Source organism: Rutidosis leptorrhynchoides, chromosome 5, assembly GCF_046630445.1.
Source record: "Rutidosis leptorrhynchoides isolate AG116_Rl617_1_P2 chromosome 5, CSIRO_AGI_Rlap_v1, whole genome shotgun sequence".
Classification (NCBI taxonomy): Eukaryota; Viridiplantae; Streptophyta; class Magnoliopsida; order Asterales; family Asteraceae; genus Rutidosis; species Rutidosis leptorrhynchoides.
The window spans coordinates 280,647,638-280,671,159 of record NC_092337.1 but is presented as its reverse complement, the minus strand read 5'-3'; positions in this window follow the sequence as shown (position 1 = coordinate 280,671,159).

Genomic DNA, 23,522 nt, shown 5'->3' with positions numbered 1-23,522 from the left:
TGTGCGAGTGACTTTACTGTGACGACCCGGAAATTTCTGACCAAATTCAAACTTAATCTTTATATGATTTTGACACGATAAGCAAAGTCTGTTATGTTGAGTCTCAAAAATTTTGAACTATGTTATGTGTTCAATTAACCCTTCGACTATTCCCAATGATTTACGAACATTTATGTGTATATAGATATGTATATATAATATATAGGTATATTAATTAAAAACGTTAACAAAGTATTTGATGTATAATACTTTACATGAATGTATTTGATTCAATATATGTTTAATATATTTATCGACAGAATTAAAAGGTAATATCAAACAATTTAATTAACGGATATAATATTGTGAGTCTCGATTGTGAGGACCACGTTGATTTGAGAAATTTTTCCTTTTTAACAATATTCGGAAGAAATGGTAAAGTGATCTTCTAGTGAGAACAAAGTGTCAATCAACGAGAGTTAAAGAGAAGTTAGTGGAGATTCATGTTTGATTTCCAATACATGCTTTACAATAATTAACTCGTTACTTTTAAAATAACTATTTAACTTTCATATTATTTAATGTAAAGGTGAAATTATGAAATGTAGAAAACTTAGAAGATGAATATCGACAAGTTAAGTAAATCGATGTTTTATATAATTTACTGCACTTAACTATCCATTGGACCTTACCCGACGATTCACGAATAATTTTTTGTAAATAAATATTGTTATATTGTAATATATATATAAATGTATAAGTATCAAATATTCAATGAATGCTATCATAAAGTGAATGATGTAATTATTAAATATTACATAATTAATAAACGGTAATATTAATATTAAATATAATTACAAGATAAAAGTATAGTTGTTATAGTAAAATTTTCATTTCCTTCATTATTATTATTATTTGTATTAATATCAATATTAGTAATATTGATATTATTATTATTATTATTACGGTTACAATTGTAATTTTAAAGTTATGATTATTAAAATGAAGATTTTAAATATAAATATTATTATAAGAATGATAAAAATTATAATTTAATTGTAATTCAAATATTATTAGTTATTATTATTATTAATTATTATTAGACTTATTAAAATTATCATTATTGTTATTATTAATATCATCATGTTATTAGTTTTATCATATTATTTTTTTTAGATTATTATTTTTAGTATCTTATCAATATTATTATTATTATTATTAAAATTAACATTATTATTATTATTAATATTTATTTATTAATTAAGAATAATAAATATAAGATATATAAATAGATATATACGCGTTATTGATATCACTATCTGCTATTTCATTTTTTCTTCTGTCTTTCTGTTTATCTGTGAATCTTTGTCGAACCAGAAATTCTACAACAACCAGACCAATCATCCCATGTTAAATCATTCGATTCTTCCATCCTCATTATCAATTATTAACTATAATTATTTTTATTGTGTGAATTATCAGAAAATGAAGAAACAGCTTGTTTTTTTCCCCTGTACGCATCTTCTTTTATCAAAAGCTCGATGTCGAATCGTTTTTCAAAATCTAAAAATGTAGTTTTGTTAGAAATCATGTATTTAAACTTTCTGCAAAGTTTGAACCTCCAATTCCTTATATTGAATCCAAATTTTAGAGTCAAAGTTGTAATTTTAAAAAGTCAAACAATGTTCTTCATTTAAATTCGAATTTCGTGTTACGAATTAAGTGAAATTGAGGATTGAGAAAGATTATAGGAAAGTTTTAAAACATATTACGTGTAGGAATCTAGAGCTAAAACGTTCTCAATTACAAAATCAATATTTTTTTTTAAAAAGGAAGCCACGACAGCAGCAGCTGTTCTTAAGGCTTGTTAATTATATTTGTTTCCCTAGTGATTGATAATTTGAAATAACAAGTATACGCGTTTATGTTTTGTCACGAAATTTTAAAACCAATTCGTTAGGTTAACTGGGTTGATCCATGGCCGATTATGTTTTCATGAAGCAGAAGAGAGAACAGTTAGATAGTTTAAATAAAACTGGAATCAGTGATAAATCAGAAAAATGGGTTTGACAGAATGGTTAGCTTATGTGACGGGTGAACGATAGGTCGCGGGTTCGAGCCCGGTCTGAGCAATTCTTTTTAGAACGATTTTTTAAGGGGTATACATTTCTATTTTTTTATAATTATTATTACTATTATTATTTGTTGTTAATATTAATTATTATTATTATTCTTATTATTAGTAATGGTGTTATTATTATTAATATTATAATTATTAAAATTGTTATCATTGTTACAAATACAAGTATTAATTATCATAATTATTATTATTATGATTACAGTTACAAATTGAAATATTATTAGTATTATTGTTAAGTTAATTATTATTATTACCAACACACTACAATTTAGTATTATTATCATTAAATTTTAGTATTATCATTATATTTACAGTTGTTAGTATCATTATTATCATTATTATTATTATAAGTATTATTATATTACCATTATTATTATTAAAATGATTATTATAATTAGTATCATTATTATTATCACTATTATCATTATTGTAGATATTATTATTATTAGTATATTTATTAGAATTATTATTATTAGTAACATAAGCATTATTATAAATATTATCATTATTATCATTTTTATTAAAAATTATTATTATTTTATTATCATTAAAATTATCATTATCATTTTTATTATTATTCTATTATAACAAATGAAGATTTGTACAAAAATTTACATATTACATATACTATAATTATATTAATATTTCGTAAAACTATATATCAAACATATTAACCTTATTTATATAAATACTTACATATAACGAACTATTGATATTATATATATATATATATATATATATATATATATATATATATATATATATATATATATATATATATATATATATATATATATATATATATATATATATATATATATATATATATATATATATATATATATATATATATATATATATATTAATATAATTAAATGTATAGATATAAATCATTTTAAATATATATATAAAATAAACATATATAGCATATAATATAAGATATAGTATAAGTAAACATTTTTATATGGAATTTTGTATAAATTCTATATAACTACAAATATATAAATAATATATAATAATAAATGAAATTATGTGATTTCCATTATATGTTTTAATTGATATACAATTGATATAGGTTCGTGAATTCAAGGCCAACCCTGCACTTGTTCAATGTCGTCATATGTTTTTTTACTACAAAATACAGTATTGTGAGTTTCATTACTCCCTTTTTATATATTTTTGGGCTGAGAATACATGCGCTGTTTTTATAAATGTTTTATAAAATAGACACAAGTACTTGAAACTACATTTTATGGTTAGATTATTATACCGGATATGACCTCTATTAGCTTGGTAACATAAGAATTAGTGTTTATTATAATTGCCACTAATTGAAGCGGATCCTAAAGATAGATAAATTCTCTAACAGACGAGTGGTTCTGTTCTCTACAGACGAGTGGTTCTGTCTATCTATTCTCTACAGACGAGTGTTTCTGTCTCTACAGACGAGTGGTTCTGTTTATCCTTGGGGATATTTTGATGCATTTTGTTAATATGGGTTATCAGGTGTTCAATTCATATGAATGATTTTTATACACAAGTTATGTGTATTGTTTAAACGAAAATCTTGTGGTCTATTAAAATTATGAATTGATTATTGATAATAAACTAATGAACTCACCAACCTTTTGGTTGACGCTTTTAAGCATGTTTATTCTCAGGTATGAAAGAAATCTCCCGCTGTGCATTTACTCATTTTAGAGATATTACTTGTAGTCATTCATGACATATTTCAAAAGACGTTGCATTCGAGTCATTGAGATTATTATTAAGTCAATTATAGTTGGATATATTATGAAATGGTATGCATGCCGTCAACTTTCGATGTAAAGAAAGTTTGTCTTTTAAAAACGAATCCAATATTTGTAAAATGTATCATATAGAGGTCAAATACCTCGCAATGAAATCAACTATTGTGGATCGTTTATAATGTATATGAATGGGTCCTTTCATTTACCTTCTCAACAGACAATAACACTAAAATCCAGACGTACGAGTAAGATCAACTGTATGATCAACCGTGCATTTCAACTTTCAGGTGTACGGGTCAGTGATCAACCGTGCGAGTTACCTGCCTAAAACCAAAACACCCTAAGTTTAGTCTAATCATGCGTGTGAGCTCAACCGTGAGCTCAGACGTGTGAGTGAGTGTTCTTCCTAACCTCAACCGTATATCAGTCTGATATAGGTTAAATCACCATAAATCACTAGAAAATGATGTAAAAGACCAAATTCTTCGTTCACAGGCTGTATTAGCACTAAACTAACATAAATACACTCTCTAATCACTATAACAAACATAAAAATGATAACTTTTGATTTAAACTCTCTTAAAGCACAAAACCCAAAATAATAGCTCTTAAATCAGCAAAATTACACTAGAATTATGTTGTTTCCTCAACCAACGCTCTGATACCAATGATAACATATGATTTGAATCTTCGAAAACCAATAAATTCAACACACACAAGGCGGAATAAGTACGTTGAACCCTCTAGTGAATATGGTATGCTTTTTGGGATTGATCTAGGCAAACCATACCAAGATTGTGTGATTAAACCAACACTTAAAGTTGTTATTCACCTTATGAAAGGTTTTGGACTTGAAGCACGGAGAGAGTATCGGCTAGAGTTACCACATCTGAGTGAAACAAATGAGAGGCTTAACCTAAAAATGAAGAACATAACACTATATATACCTCAGCTGACATGTCAACCGTACGAGTCATATCTCACATGTACGTGTGATAAGACTCAGCCGTACGGGTGGTCATTCACTCGTGTGATATTTCAACAGATTAGGTTTAGGACTCGGCTCAACACAACCGTGCGTATGAGCATGTCATCCATACTAGTGAGACTTTACTCGTACGTGTGACTGAGTCTAGGAAAGTCAACATCCATATCTTGTACCTGTATCACAGTATAAATAAGCATGATAGATATACATGCACAAGCAAACATACATAGGATTACATCATAAGATCATGGTAACCCAATAACTGAAGTACAGTTCATAAGCGTCGAATAGATGTCTAGGGACTCAATCAGATGCACTAACAAAACTTCATCCATCAATTATTCCATCAACTAATCTTAACTTAATGTTTATGCACTTTAATATTAATATAGATAAGGGCATGAGTTTGGCTATATGAGAAGTTAAAGTGGATAAAATACACAAATATATGTATCATTCTAAATATAATTAGATTTTTAATTTAGATCGTATAAATATATTAATTTATTTATTTTTCGGTAAAAATGAGAAAACCAATTAAGAATTCTAAACTTCGTGAAGTTTTATTAACATTTTTCATTGAATATTTTATTAGGCACTTACACCAGAATTTAAATTCCTTTTTAAAAATATAACATGTCTATGAATGAATGTAAGGTTTACCTAAAGAAGAGTTGATAATAATTCCATTCCCGTCATAAGATAAGAAGTTGTTTTTGAACTTGACTTTCCCTTAGGATTTAAAGTTATATGCATAAAAATTTGACCTATTGACCATCTCTTGTGACAACCCGGAAATTTCTGACCAAATTTAAACTGGATCTTTATATATTTTCGACACGATAAGCAAAGTCTGTAATGTTGAAATCTCAAAAACTTTGAACTATGTTCATGTAACCAATTACCCTTTGACTGTTCTCGATGATTCACGAACCATTAAATGGATATGATTGTATACATATGTGTATATATATTATAACTTGAAAACGTAAACAAAATATTAGATATAATACTTTACATGAACGTATTTGTATCAATATGTTATCGATGGAACTAGAAGATAATATCAAATGATTGATTTATCAGATACATTGGGATATGAGTATGGGTCTCTATTGGGAGGTCCACATTGATTTGAGAAATCGTTTCTCTTTAACGGTATTCGAAATAAATGGTAAAGTGATTTACATGTAAAAATAAATGTGTCAACTAACGAAGGTTAGACAAAAGTTAGTGGAGAATTGAATATTCATAATATTCAATTGATTTAGTTTCGAACGTGCGAAAAACATTTTTCGATTCAACAGAATTTGAGTCATTAAAACGTTTTGATAACATAATTTGAATCTATAAATGTTGGTAATTAAATATATAAATAAACTCGCAACGTGTATTTAAAACATGCTTATGAATATTGAATATATATATATATATATATATATATATATATATATATATATATATATATATATATATATATATATATATATATATATATATATATATATATATATATATATATATATATATATACGATTTCGAATTAGTTAAATAAATGATAGTAACACTTGATTATTGATTCTATTTATAATTAGATATACTAATTAGAACATTTATGAAATTAAAGTAAACATTGTCGTATAAACAAATCAGATTAAGCTCTAGAGCATAAACGTTTTGTGTCATACTACTCAAACGATTATAATTGAACTTTGAAATATATTTGGTTTTGAAAAAAACTAAATGTTATGTTATTTCAATTATATATAAATGTACCAATTTATATTTTTAAATATATATTTTACAATGTATTAAGATATAAACTTGGTACAAAGACGTTTTTAGTTAAATTAATATTATCATATAAATATATATATATATATATATATATATATATATATATATATATATATATATATATATATATATATATATATATATATATATATATATATATATATATATATATATATATATATATATATAACACGACGTTGATTTATAGAAGCAAATGACCAAAACACTCAAATGATTAAGATACATCTTTAGTGAAATAGTTTATTTATAATCTAAGTTTATATTTTGTCAAGGGTACGAGTCATTAAACATAAAATGCTAGTTTTCTAAGCGTACGAAAGGGCGTTCGAAAAACCGGAACCGGTACGTAAGTCGAGCGTCAACGTACAATTCATCGCTGCAAAAGTTACAAGTCAAATTTGCACGTGAATATAATATAATATATAATTAATTATATAGATTAAATAATTATTTATATATAATAATAATTCATAAGTGTCGGTAGCTTAAAATTAGTGAGGATGGTCTGTCATTTGATTCCATGCGCACTCATGGTTAAGACATTCAATCCCCATGCGATTGCATGGGGAGTAGGTGAGGAAAATTTGTTTATATACGAACGATTTCTGGTTCCATTTTTCATTCAATCATCAATCTATCTCTTAAATGCTCTCTATATATATAAATCATTAATATTATTATTATTATTAAGATTAATATTATTATTAATCTTATGGTTAGGAGTATTATTATTAGTAGTATTATACATAAAATATTACAACGAGGTCATGGGCGCGTTATTTTCAAAATGGGTTTTTCGAGTGGGATAGGGCTAAGGAAATTATGGGTTATAGCTATGGAGGTTATGGGTGTAGTTCGTGGGTATGCTCGTGAGGTCAAACTAGTGTTTATCATCTCCGTTGCGTCTACGTATTTTCCTACAATATTGAATCTCAATATTGATACGTGAGCACTCATAACTTATCTTTTATATATTAATAGTGTATCCCTGACTAGTGCTCGAGTATATAGGATTATGCATGCCTGTATGTTTAATTTTGTCATTAGATAAGTTATGTTGAATCCTGAATTAGATACATATGCTACTGCGATAAGGTATATGATATGCATGTCGTTGGAAAGCTAGCGAAAAATTAAGAACTTTTCATATAGAACTCATGTGATTTCGATGAACGGATTAAAAGATATAGTCAATTGAATTATTATTACTTTTAATATATTTGTTGTTAAAATGATTATTATTACTATCGTCGTTATAATCTAATTATTATTATTATTATTATTATTATTATTATTATTATTATTATTATTATTATTATTATTATCATTATCGTTATTAATAAAAGGTATTATCATTAAAAATTGTTATTGTTATTAATAACGTTATTATCGTTAAGGTTATAATTAGTATTACTATTATTATTATTATCATTAAAATAGTTAGTAGTATTATCATTAATATTATCAAAATATTTATTATTATTAGTATTATTATAATTAAAACTAATATTAGTATTATCTAATTATTATGATTACTATTATTATCATTATTTTAAATGCGATATAAAAGAGAACTAAAAGCTATTAAACAAATCGATAAGGAAATAATGAGTATGAGTATCATGATGAAATTAAAATATTGTAAGATATTGATTTAATAGAAAAATATCATTTTCATTATTTTTATCATTATTATTATTAAAAGTATCATTTATATTAAAACTATCATTTTACTAAAATTATCATTTTTAATGGAAATATCATTGTTATCATAAAATGTCATTATTATTATCATTTTAGTATAATTATTATTAAAAATTATCATTTTGAATAGAATTATTATTTTTATATAAAATATTATTATTACAGTTAATACTAAAAAGTATTGTTATTATTAAGATTATCATGATTAGAATTATTATTTTATTTTAATCATTAGTAAATATAAATATTGTTATTAATATTAATAGAATAATAATAATTATTATTATTATAAAATAATACAACTTTTACTTATTATTATTATTATCAATATTATTTTATCAAATAAATATACAATACAAAGATATCTTTACTACATGTAATATAATTTCATCAATAATACACACTACTATATTTTTTATGATATTATTGAATTTTATAAATTATATTACTTAAGATATATGAAAGTATATTTTTTTATCATATATAAAATTTAATATAAAATTTAATATAAATTTTTATTTAATAATAAATGACGTGTATTATTTACTTTAATAAATTCTCATAAATATATTTTAAACGACTATTTAGCTTATATAATAAAACATGTATAGATTTTGGAAAAACATTTTTAGAGTCAAATTGACTTTTGTTGACGTTGCATGATAAACTCGAGCATTAGGATTGTGATACACTACGACTTGACCTAAATTGTTAGACAGATATTGACCAACATATAAATATATATACTTAATATAGGTTCGTGAATTCGAGGCCAACCCTGCACTTGTTCAGTGCCGTCATATGCATAATTGCTACGAAATACAGTATTGTGAGTTTCATTTGCTCCCTTTTTAAATCCTTTTGCAATATATATTTCTGGGACTGAGAATACATGCGCTGTTTTTATAAATGTTTTACGAAATAGACACAAGTAATCGAAACTACATTCTATGTTAGATTATCGAATCGAATATGCCCATTTTTAGCTTGGTAACCTAAGAATTAGGGAACAGTACCCCTAATTGACGCGAATCCTAAAGATAGATCTATGGGCCTAACAAACCCCATCCGAGGTACGGATGCTTTAGTACTTCGACTTATTATTACACAGACGAGAGGATTCTGTTATGGGGATGAAATGTCTCGTTCTTATTGATTAAAAACGTTCCATATTAATTGATTTCATTGCGAGGTTTTGACCTCTATATGAGACGTTTTTCAAAGACTGCATTCATTTTAAAACAAACCATAACCTTTATTTCATCAATAAAGGTTTAAAAAGCTTTATGTAGATTATCAAATAATGATAATCTAAAATATCCTGTTTACACACGACCATTACATAATGGTTTACAATACAAATATGTTACGACAAAATAAGTTTCTTGAATGCAGTTTTTACACAATATCATACAAGCATGGACTCCAAATCTTATCCCTATTTAAGTATGCGACAGCGGAAGCTCTTAATAATCACCTGAGAATAAACATGCTTAAAACGTCAACAAAAATGTTGGTGAGTTATAGGTTTAACCTATATATATCAAATCGTAACAATAGACCACAAGATTTCATATTTCAATACACATCCCATACATAGAGATAAAAATCATTCATATGGTGAACACCTGGTAACCGACATTAACAAGATGCATATATATAAGAATATCCCCATCATTCCGAGACACCCTTCGGATATGATATAAATTTCGAAGTACTAAAGCATCCGGTACTTTGGATGGGGTTTGTTAGGCCCAATAGATCTATCTTTAGGATTCGCGTCAATTAGGGTGTCTGTTCCCTAATTCTTAGATTACCAGACTTAATAAAAAGGGGCATATTCGATTTCGATAATTCAACCATAGAATGTAGTTCACGTACTTGTGTCTATTTTGTAAATCATTTATAAAACCTGCATGTATTCTCATCCCAAAAATATTAGATTTTAAAAGTGGGACTATAACTCACTTTCACAGATTTTTACTTCGTCGAGAAGTAAGACTTGGCCACTGGTTGATTCACGAACCTATAACAATATATACATATATATCAAAGTATGTTCAAAATATATTTACAACACTTTTAATATATTTTGATGTTTTAAGTTTATTAAGTCAGCTGTCCTCGTTAGTAACCTACAACTAGTTGTCCACAGTTAGATATACATAAATAAATCGATAAATATTATCTTGAATCAATCCACGACCCAGTGTATACGTATCTCAGTATTGATCACAACTCAAACTATACATATTTTGGAATCAACCTCAACCCTGTGTAGCTAACTCCAACATTCACATATAGAGTGTCTATGGTTGTTCCGAAATATATATAGATGTGTCGACATGATAGGTTGAAATATTGTATACGTGTCTATGGTATCTCAAGATGACATAATATACAATACAAGTTGATTAAGTTATGGTTGGAATATATTTGTTACCAATTTTCACGTAGCTAAAATGAGAAAAATTATCCAATCTTGTTTTACCCATAACTTCTTCATTTTAAATCCGTTTTGAGTGAATCAAATTGCTATGATTTCATATTGAACTCTATTTTATGAATCTAAACAGAAAAAGTATAGGTTTATTGTCGAAAAAATAAGTTACAAGTCGTTTTTGTAAAGGTAGTCATTTCAGTCGAAAGAACGACGTCTAGATGACCATTTTAGAAAACATACTTCCACTTTGAGTTTAACCATAATTTTTGGATATAGTTTCATGTTCATAATAAAAATCATTTTCTCAGAATAACAACTTTTAAATCAAAGTTTATCATAGTTTTTAATTAACTAACCCAAAACAGCCCGCGGTGTTACTACGACGGCGTAAATCCGGTTTTACGGTGTTTTTCGTGTTTTCAGGTTTTAAATCATTAAGTTAGCATATCATATAGATATAGAACATGTGTTTAGTTGATTTTAAAAGTCAAGTTAGAAGGATTAACTTTTGTTTGCGAACAAGTTTAGAATTAACTAAACTATGTTCTAGTGATTACAAGTTTAAACCTTCGAATAAGATAGCTTTATATGTATGAATCGAATGATGTTATGAACATCATTATTACCTTAAGTTCCTTGGATAAACCTACTGGAAAAGAGAAAAATGGATCTAGCTTCAACGGATCCTTGGATGGCTTGAAGTTCTTGAAGCAGAATCATGACACGAAAACAAGTTCAAGTAAGATCATCACTTGAAATAAGATTGTTATAGTTATAGAAATTGAACCAAAGTTTGAATATGATTATTACCTTGTATTAGAATGATAACCTACTGTAAGAAACAAAGATTTCTTGAGGTTGGATGATCACCTTACAAGATTGGAAGTGAGCTAGCAAACTTGAAAGTATTCTTGATTTTATGTAACTAGAACTTGTAGAATATATGAAGAACACTTAGAACTTGAAGATAGAATTTGAGAGAGATCAATTAGATGAAGAAAATTGAAGAATGAAAGTGTTTGTAGGTGTTTTTGGTCGTTGGTGTATGGATTAGATATAAAGGATATGTAATTTTGTTTTCATGTAAATAAGTCATGAATGATTACTCATATTTTTGTAATTTTATGAGATATTTCATGCTAGTTGCCAAATGATGGTTCCCACATGTGTTAGGTGACTCACATGGGCTGCTAAGAGCTGATCATTGGAGTGTATATACCAATAGTACATACATCTAAAAGCTGTGTATTGTACGAGTACGAATACGGGTGCATACGAGTAGAATTGTTGATGAAACTGAACGAGGATGTAATTGTAAGCATTTTTGTTAAGTAGAAGTATTTTGATAAGTGTATTGAAGTCTTTCAAAAGTGTATAAATACATATTAAAACACTACATGTATATACATTTTAACTGAGTCGTTAAGTCATCGTTAGTCGTTACATGTAAGTGTTGTTTTGAAACTTTTAGGTTAACGATCTTGTTAAATGTTGTTAACCCAATGTTTATAATATAAAATGAGATTTTAAATTATTATATTATCATGATATTATCATGTATGAATATCTCTTAATATGATATATATATACATTAAATGTCTTTACAACGATAATCGTTACATATATGTCTCGTTTAAAAATCATTAAGTTAGTAGTCTTGTTTTTACATATGTAGTTCATTGTTAATATACTTAATGATATGTTTATTTATCATAGTATCATGTTAACTATATATATATCCATATATATGTCATCATATAGTTTTTATAAGTTTTAACGTTCGTGAATCACCGGTCAACTTGGGTGGTCAATTGTCTATATGAAACATATTTCAATTAATCAAGTCTTAACAAGTTTGATTGCTTAACATGTTGGAAACATTTAATCATGTAAATATCAATCTCAATTAATATATATAAACATGGAAAAGTTCGGGTCACTACAGTACCTACCCGTTAAATAAATTTCGTCCCGAAATTTTAAGCTGTTGAAGGTGTTGACGAATCTTCTGGAAATAGATGCGGGTATTTCTTATTCATCTGATCTTCACGCTCCCAGGTGAACTCGGGTCCTCTACGAGCATTCCATCGAACCTTAACAATTGGTATCTTGTTTTGCTTAAGTCTTTTAACCTCACGATCCATTATTTTGACGGGTTCTTCGATGAATTGAAGTTTTTCGTTGATTTGGATTTCATCTAACGGAATAGTGAGATCTTCTTTAGCAAAACATTTCTTCAAATTCGAGACGTGGAAAGTGTTATGTACAGCCGCGAGTTGTTGAGGTAACTCAAGTCGGTAAGCTACTGGCCTGACACGATCAATAATCTTGAATGGTCCAATATACCTTGGATTTAATTTCCCTCGTTTACCAAATCGAACAACGCCTTTCCAAGGTGCAACTTTAAGCATGACCATCTCTCCAATTTCAAATTCTATATCTTTTCTTTTAATGTCAGCGTAACTCTTTTGTCGACTTTGGGTGGTTTTCAACCGTTGTTGAATTTGGATGATCTTCTCGGTAGTTTCTTGTATAATCTCCGGACCCGTAATCTGTCTATCCCCCACTTCACTCCAACAAATCGAAGACCTGCACTTTCTACCATAAAGTTCTTCAAACGGCGCCATCTCAATGCTTGAATGGTAGCTGTTGTTGTAGGAAAATTCTGCAAACGGTAGATGTCGATCCCAACTGTTTCCGAAATCAATAACACATGCTCGTAGCATGTCTTCAAGCGTTTGTATCGTCCTTTCGCTCTGCCCATCAGTTTGTGGACGATAGGCAGTACTCATGTCTAGACGAGTTCCTAATGTTTGCTGTAATGTCTGCCAGAATCTTGAAATAAATCTGCCATCCCTATTAGAGATAATAGAGATTGGTATTCCATGTCTGAAGACGACTTCCTTCAAATACAGTCGTGCTAACTTCTCCATCTTGTCATCTTCTCTTATTGGTAGGAAGTGTGCGGATTTGGTGAGACGATCAACTATTACCCAAATAGTATCAAAACCACTTGCAGTCCTTGGCAATTTAGTGATGAAATCCATGGTAATATTTTCCCATTTCCATTCCGGGATTTCGGGTTGTTGAAGTAGACCTGATGGTTTCTGATGCACAGCTTTGACCTTAGAACACGTCAAACATTCTCCTACGTATTTAGCAACATCGGCTTTCATACCCGGCCACCAAAAATGTTTCTTGAGATCCTTGTACATCTTCCCCGTTCCAGGATGTATTGAGTATCTGGTTTTATGAGCTTCTTTAAGTACCATTTCTCTCATATCTCCAAATTTTGGTACCCAAATCCTTTCAGCCCTATACCGGGTTCCGTCTTCCCGAATATTAAGATGCTTCTCCGATCCTTTGGGTATTTCATCCTTTAAATTTCCCTCTTTTAAAACTCCTTGTTGTGCCTCCTTTATTTGAGTAGTAATGTTATTATGAATCATTATATTCATAGATTTTACTCGAATGGGTTCTCTGTCCTTCCTGCTCAAGGCATCGGCTACCACATTTACCTTCCCCGGGTGGTAACGAATCTCAAAGTCGTAATCATTCAATAATTCAATCCACCTACGCTGCCTCATATTCAGTTGTTTCTGATTAAATATGTGTTGAAGACTTTTGTGGTTGGTATATATAATACTTTTGACCCCATATAAGTAGTGCCTCCAAGTCTTTAATGCAAAAACAACCGCGCCTAATTCCAAATCATGCATCGTATAATTTTGTTCGTGAATCTTCAATTGTCTAGACGCATAAGCAATCACCTTCGTTCGTTGCATTAATACACAACCGAGACCTTGCTTTGATGCATCACAATAAATCACAAAATCATCATTCCCTTCAGGCAATGACAATATAGGTGCCGTAGTTAGCTTTTTCTTCAATAACTGAAACGCTTTCTCTTGTTCATCATTCCATTCAAATTTCTTCCCTTTATGCGTTAATGCAGTCAAGGGTTTTGCTATTCTGGAAAAGTCTTGGATGAACCTTCTGTAGTAACCAGCTAGTCCTAAAAACTGGCGTTTGTGTTTCGGAGTTTTCGGGGTTTCCCATTTTTCAACAGTTTCTATCTTTGCCGGATCCACCTTAATACCTTTTTTGTTCACTATGTGACCGAGGAATTGAACTTCTTCCAACCAAAATGCACACTTTGAAAACTTAGCGTACAATTCTTCCTTCCTCAATACTTCTAACACCTTTCTCAAATGTTCACTGTGTTCTTGGTCATTCTTTGAGTAAATAAGTATGTCATCAATGAAAACAATGACAAACTTGTCAAGGTATGGTCCACACACTCGGTTCATAAGGTCCATGAACACAGCTGGTGCATTAGTTAAACCAAACGGCATGACCATAAACTCGTAATGACCGTAATGTGTTCTGAAAGCAGTCTTTAGAATATCATCTTCTTTCACCCGCATTTGATGATACCCGGAACGTAAGTCAATCTTTGAATAAACAGACGAGCCTTGTAGTTGATCAAATAAGTCATCGATTCTCGGTAGTGGGTAGCGGTTCTTAATGGTAAGTTTGTTCAACTCTCGGTAGTCGATACACAACCTGAATGTACCATCTTTCTTCTTGACAAACAAAACAGGAGCTCCCCACGGTGATGTGCTTGGTCGAATGAAACCACGCTCTAAAAGTTCTTATAATTGGCTTTGCAGTTCTTTCATCTCGCTGGGTGCGAGTCTGTAAGGAGCACGAGCTATTGGTGCAGCTCCTGGTACAAGATCTATTTGAAATTCAACGGATCGATGTGGGGGTAATCCCGGTAATTCTTTCAGAAATACATCGGGAAATTCTTTTGCAATGGGAACATCATTGATGCTCTTTTCTTCAGTTTGTACTTTCTCGACGTGTGCTAGAACAGCATAGCAACCTTTTCTTATTAGTTTTTGTGCCTTCAAATTACTAATAAGATGTAGCTTCGTGTTGCCCTTTTCTCCGTACACCATTAAGGGTTTTCCTTTTTCTCGTATAATGCGAATTACATTTTTGTAACAAACGATCTCTGCTTTCACTTCTTTCAACCAGTCCATACCGATTATCACATCAAAACTCCCTAACTCTACTAGTATCAAATCAATCTTAAATATTTCGCTAACCAGTTTAATTTCTCGATTCCAACATATATTATCTGCTGAAATTAATTTACTATTTGCTAATTCGAGTAAAAATTTACTATCCAAAGGCATCAATGGGCAACTTAATTTAGCACAAAAATCTCTACTCATATAGCTTCTATCCGCACCCGAATCAAATAAAACGTAAGCAAATTTATTGTCAATAAGAAACGTACCCGTAACAAGCTCCGGGTCTTCCTGTGCCTCTGCCGCATTAATATTGAAAACTCTTCCGCGGCCTTGTCCATTCGTGTTCTCCTGGTTCGGGCAATTTCTAATAATGTGGCCCGGTTTTCCACATATATAACAAACTACATTGGCATAGCTTGCTCCGACACTACTTGCTCCGCCATTACTCGTTCCGACACCATTTGTTCCTTTCATTCTATTAACCCCTGGTCCGTAGACCTCACACTTCGCCGCGCTATGACCATTTCTTTTACACTTGTTGCAAAATTTGGTGCAGAACCCCGAGTGATACTTTTCACACCTTTGGCATAGCTGCTTCTGATTGTTGTTGTTGTTGCGGTTATTATTGTTGTTGGGATGATTGTTGTAGTTGCTGCTGTTGTTGTTGTTGTTGTTGTTGTTGTTGGGCCGTTTGTTGTAGTTGCGATTGATGTTGCGATTGTTGGGATAATTGTTGCGATTGCTGTTGTTGTTGTATTGGTGATTCTTATCACCATTTTCCTCCCACTTTCTTTTGACTTGCTTCACATTGGCCTCTTCAGCAGTCTGTTCTTTAATTCTTTCTTCAATCTGGTTCACTAGTTTGTGAGCCATTCTACATGCCTGTTGTATGGAGGCGGGCTCGTGTGAACTTATATCTTCTTGGATTCTTTCCGGTAATCCTTTCACAAACGCGTCGATCTTCTCTTCCTCATCTTCGAATGCTCCCGGACACAATAAGCACAATTCTGTGAATCGTCTTTCGTACGTGGTAATATCAAATCCTTGGGTTCGTAACCCTCTAAGTTCTGTCTTGAGCTTATTGACCTCGGTTCTGGGACGGTACTTCTCGTTCATCAAGTGCTTGAATGCTGACCACGGTAGTGCGTACGCATCGTCTTGTCCCACTTGCTCTAGATAGGTATTCCACCATGTTAACGCAGAACCTGTGAAGGTATGCGTAGCGTACTTCACTTTGTCCTCTTCAGTACACTTACTTATGGCAAACACCGATTCGACCTTCTCGGTCCACCATTTCAATCCGATCGGTCCTTCGGTTCCATCAAATTCCAAAGGTTTGCAGGCAGTGAATTCTTTGTAGGTGCATCCTACATGATTTCCTGTACTGCTAGATCCAAGGTTATTGTTGGTATGTAGCGCAGCCTGTACTGCGGCTATGTTTGAAGCTAGAAAAGTACAGAATTCCTCTTCATTCATATTCACGGTGTGTCGAGTAGTCGGTGCCATTTCCTTCAAAATAGTCAAATGGAACAAGTTAATCATACAGAATATTAAGAGTAGTTAATAGTATTTTGTAGCATAATATGAACTCATTTATAAAAGCTTTTTCTTCATATTAGCATTTTATAAGTTTAAATTCGGGTAGTACCTACCCGTTAAGTTCATACTTAGTAGCTAATATACAATTCAACTACTACAATTCTATATGAAAAACTGATTATAATAATATTTCACGTTCAAACTTTTACACAATATTTTACAAACTTACAATACCACTTATTTTACATATAGCATGAAATATAGCACACAATAAATTTGATACAAGATGGTTGTGAAGATAATTCTAGCTAGTACACAAGTCGTTCAGCAAAGGCAATAAAGACACGTAATTCATACGTCCAGAAATAAGCCATGCATTCTGGTTTTACTAGGATTACTTCCCATCATTGGTCTTGTGGAACATAACCGTTATGGCCGTTGATAAGACAGCGTGTTGTAACGTCGTCAAAGGGACGAGGGTTAATTAATGTCCAACAGTCCCGTAACAATCTAAAAACCTCATTTCTTACCCCAATTACCGACTCCGTCACTTGTGGGAACGTTTTGTTTAATAGTTGTAGCCCGATGTTCTTATTCTCACTTTGGTAAGAAGCGAACATTACTAATCCGTAAGCATAACATGCTTCTTTATGTTACATGTTAGCCGCTTTTTCTAAATCACGAAGTCCAATATTCGGATATATTGAGTCAAAATAATTTCTTAACCCATTGCGTAAAATAGCATTTGGGTTCCCCGCAATATATGCGTCAAAGTAAACACATCGTAACTTATGGATTTCCCAATGTGATATCCCCCATCTTTCGAACGAAAGCCTTTTATAAACCAAGGCATTCTTGGAACATTCTTCGAATGTCTTACAAACTGATCTCGCCTTAAATAGTTGTGCCGAAGAATTCTGACCGACTCTAGACAAGATTTCATCAATCATGTCTCCGGGTAGGTCTCTTAAAATATTGGGTTGTCTATCCATTTTGTGTTTTTATACTGTAAAATAGACAAGAGTTAGATTCATAAAAAAAATACTTATTAATACAAGCAATTTTTACATATATCATAAAGCATAAGCACACTATATTACTTATATTACACCACACGAATACAACTATCTTATTCCGACTCGCTTGTTTCTTCTTCTTCGGTTTTGGTTCGTTTTGTCAAGTTTCTAGGGATATATGATGTTCCCCTAATACGAGCCGTCGTTATCCACATTGGTTTAGAAAAACCTGGTGGTTTAGAGGTTCCCGGGTCATTGTTACAACTTAAGGACTTCGGGGGTTGACGATACATATAAAGTTCATCGGGGTTGGAATTAGATTTCTCTATTTTTATGCCCTTTCCCTTATTATTTTCTTTTGCCTTTTTAAATTCAGTTGGGGTAATTTCTATAACATCATCGGAATTCTCGTCAGAATCCGATTCATCGGAGAATTGGTAATCCTCCCAATATTTTGCTTCCTTGGCAGAAACACCATTGACCATAATTAACCTTGGTCGGTTGGTTGAGGATTTTCTTTTACTTAACCGTTTTATTATTTCCCCCACCGGTTCTATTTCTTCATCCGGTTCCGGTTCTTCTTCCGGTTCCGATTCTTCTTCCGGTTCCGACTCTTCTTCCGGTTCCTCTTCGGGAACTTGTGAATCAGTCCACGAATCATTCTAATTTACATTTGACTCTTCATTATTATTAGGTGAGTCAATGGGACTTGTTCTAGAGGTAGACATCTATCACATAATATCAAACGCGTTAAGAGATTAATATATCATATAATATTCACATGTTAAAAATATATAGTTTCCAACAAAATTTGTTAAGCAATCATTTTTCAAGTAAACACGGTCGAATTCCAGACTCACTAATGCATCCTAACAAACTAGATAAGACACACTAATGCAAAATTCTGGTTCTCTAAGACCAACGCTCGGATACCAACTGAAATGTCCCGTTCTTATTGATTAAAAACGTTCCATATTAATTGATTTCATTGCGAGGTTTTGACCTCTATATGAGACGTTTTTCAAAGACTGTATTCATTTTAAAACAAACCATAACCTTTATTTCATCAATAAAGGTTTAAAAGCTTTATGTAGATTATCAAATAATGATAATCTAAAATATCCTGTTTACACCCGACCATTACATAATGGTTTACAATACAAATATGTTACAACAAAATAAGTTTCTTGAATGCAGTTTTTACACAATATCATACAGGCATGGACTCCAAATCTCGTCCTTATTTAAGTATGCGACAGCGGAAGCTCTTAATAATCACCTGAGAATAAACATGCTTAAAACGTCAACAAAAATGTTGGTGAGTTATAGGTTTAACCTATATATATCAAATCGTAACAATAGACCACAAGATTTCATATTTCAATACACATCCCATACATAGAGATAAAAATCATTCATATGGTGAACACCTGGTAACCGACATTAACAAGATGCATATATATAAGAATATCCCCATCATTCCGGGACACCCTTCGGATATGATATAAATTTCGAAGTACTAAAGCATCCGGTACTTTGGATGGGGTTTGTTAGGCCCAATAGATCTATCTTTAGGATTCGCGTCAATTAGGGTGTCTGTTCCCTAATTCTTAGATTACCAGACTTAATAAAAAGGGGCATATTCGATTTCGATAATTCAACCATAGAATGTAGTTCACGTACTTGTGTCTATTTTGTAAATCATTTATAAACCTGCATGTATTCTCATCCCAAAAATATTAGATTTTAAAAGTGGGACTATAACTCACTTTCACAGATTTTTACTTCGTCGGGAAGTAAGACTTGGCCACTGGTTGATTCACGAACCTATAACAATATATACATATATATCAAAGTATGTTCAAAATATATTTACAACACTTTTAATATATTTTGATGTTTTAAGTTTATTAAGTCAGCTGTCCTCGTTAGTAACCTACAACTAGTTGTCCACAGTTAGATATACAGAAATAAATCGATAAATATTATCTTGAATCAATCCACGACCCAGTGTATACGTATCTCAGTATTGATCACAACTCAAACTATACATATTTTGGAATCAACCTCAACCCTGTATAGCTAACTCCAACATTCACATATAGAGTGTCTATGGTTGTTCCGAAATATATATAGATGTGTCGACATGATAGGTTGAAACATTGTATACGTGTCTATGGTATCTCAAGATTACATAATATACAATACAAGTTGATTAAGTTATGGTTGGAATATATTTGTTACCAATTTTCACGTAGCTAAAATGAGAAAAATTATCCAATCTTGTTTTATCCATAACTTCTTCATTTTAAATCCGTTTTGAGTGAATCAAATTGCTATGATTTCATATTGAACTCTATTTTATGAATCTAAATAGAAAAAGTATAGGTTTATTGTCGGAAAAATAAGTTACAAGTCGTTTTTGTGAAGATAGTCATTTCAGTCGAAAGAACGACGTCTAGATGACCATTTTAGAAAACATACTTTCACTTTGAGTTTAACCATAATTTTTGGATATAGTTTCATGTTCATAATAAAAATCATTTTCTCAGAATAACAACTTTTAAATCAAAGTTTATCATAGTTTTTAATTAACTAACCCAAAACAGCCCGCGGTGTTACTACGATGGCGTAAATCCGGTTTTACGGTGTTTTTCGTGTTTCCAGGTTTTAAATCATTAAGTTAGCATATCATATAGATATAGAACATGTGTTTAGTTGATTTTAAAAGTCAAGTTAGAAGGATTAACTTTTGTTTGCGAACAAGTTTAGAATTAACTAAACTATGTTCTAGTGATTACAAGTTTAAACCTTCGAATAAGATAGCTTTATATGTATGAATCGAATGATGTTATGAACATCATTACTACCTTAAGTTCCTTGGATAAACCTACTGGAAAAGAGAAAAATGGATCTAGCTTCAACGGATCCTTGGATGGCTCGAAGTTCTTGAAGCAGAATCATGACACGAAAACAAGTTCAAGTAAGATCATCACTTGAAATAAGATTGTTATAGTTATAGAAATTGAACCAAAGTTTGAATATGATTATTACCTTGCATTAGAATTATAACCTACTGTAAGAAACAAAGATTTCTTGAGGTTGGATGATCACCTTACAAGATTGAGAAGTGAGCTAGCAAACTTGAAAGTATTCTTGATTTTATGTAACTAGAACTTGTAGAATATATGAAGAACACTTAGAACTTGAAGATAGAACTTGAGAGAGATCAATTAGATGAAGAAAATTGAAGAATGAAAGTGTTTGTAGGTGTTTTTGGTCGTTGGTGTATGGATTAGATATAAAGGATATGTAATTTTGTTTTCATGTAAATAAGTCATGAATGATTACTCATATTTTTGTAATTTTATGAGATATTTCATGCTAGTTGCCAAATGATGGTTCCCACATGTGTTAGGTGACTCACATGGGCTGCTAAGAGCTGATCATTGGAGTGTATATACCAATAGTACATACATCTAAAAGCTGTGTATTGTACGAGTACGAATACGGGTGCATACGAGTAGAATTGTTGATGAAACTGAACGAGGATGTAATTGTAAGCATTTTTGTTAAGTAGAAGTATTTTGATAAGTGTATTGAAGTCTTTCAAAAGTGTATAAATACATATTAAAACACTACATGTATATACATTTTAACTGAGTCGTTAAGTCATCGTTAGTCGTTACATGTAAGTGTTGTTTTGAAACTTTTAGGTTAACGATCTTGTTAAATGTTGTTAACTCAATGTTTATAATATAAAATGAGATTTTAAATTATTATATTATCATAATATTATCATGTATGAATATCTCTTAATATGATATATATATACATTAAATGTCTTTACAACGATAATCGTTACATATATGTCTCGTTTAAAAATCATTAAGTTAGTAGTCTTGTTTTTACATATGTAGTTCATTGTTAATATACTTAATGATATGTTTACTTATGATAGTATCATGTTAACTATATATATATCCATATATATGTCATCATATAGTTTTTACAAGTTTTAACGTTCGTGAATCACCGGTCAACTTGGGTGGTCAATTGTCTATATGAAACATATTTCAATTAATCAAGTCTTAACAAGTTTGATTGCTTAACATGTTGGAAACATTTAATCATGTAAATATCAATCTCAATTAATATATATAAACATGGAAAAGTTCGGGTCACTACAGGGGATATTCTATATGCATCTTGTTAATGTCGGTTACCAGGTGTTCACCATATGAATGATTTTACCTTTATGTAGACGAGAGGATTCTGCTATGGGAATTATATTTATAAAATGAAAATCTTGTTGTCTATTAAAATTATGGAAATGATCGATTATGATAAACTAATGAACTCACCAACCTTTTGGTTGACACTTTAAAGCATGTTTATTCTCAGGTATTAAAGAAATCTTCCGCTGTGCATTTTCTCATTTTAGGGATATTACTTAGAGTCATTCATGACATATTTCAAAAGACGTTGCATTCGAGTCGTTGAGTTCAACAAGATTATTGTTAAGTCATTGATAGTTTGATATATTATGAAATGGTATGCATGCCTGTTGATAATGCTAAAAACGAACATATATTTCATAGCATTATCCCTCAAGAAATACAAGCATTTAGTTGCAATTGTTCTATTTACAAGTGATATTCGTTTAAATATTAAAAGGTGAAGACAAAAGACAGATTCGACGAATTGAAGACGTAAAAGACCAAAACGCTAAAAAGTACAAAGTACAATCTAAGAGGTTCAAATTATTGATGAGAAACGTCTAAAAGTTACAAGAGTACGAGCCGCGGATCGCAAAGTACAAGATATTAAATAGTACGCAAGGACGTTCGAAAATCTGGAAACAGAACATGAACCAACTATCAACGCGCAATGCAACGGAGCTAAAATTACAAGTCAACAATACACAAGAATATAATATAATATATAATTAATTATATAAAATTATATATATTATAATAAATATGCGCAGCCTACGTTTTGGAATCATTTGGAGCAGGAAAAGACAGCCATGCGATCGCATGGCCTGGAAGAGTTAATTCCATGCGATCGCATGGATCACTGTACATGGCCACATCTATAAA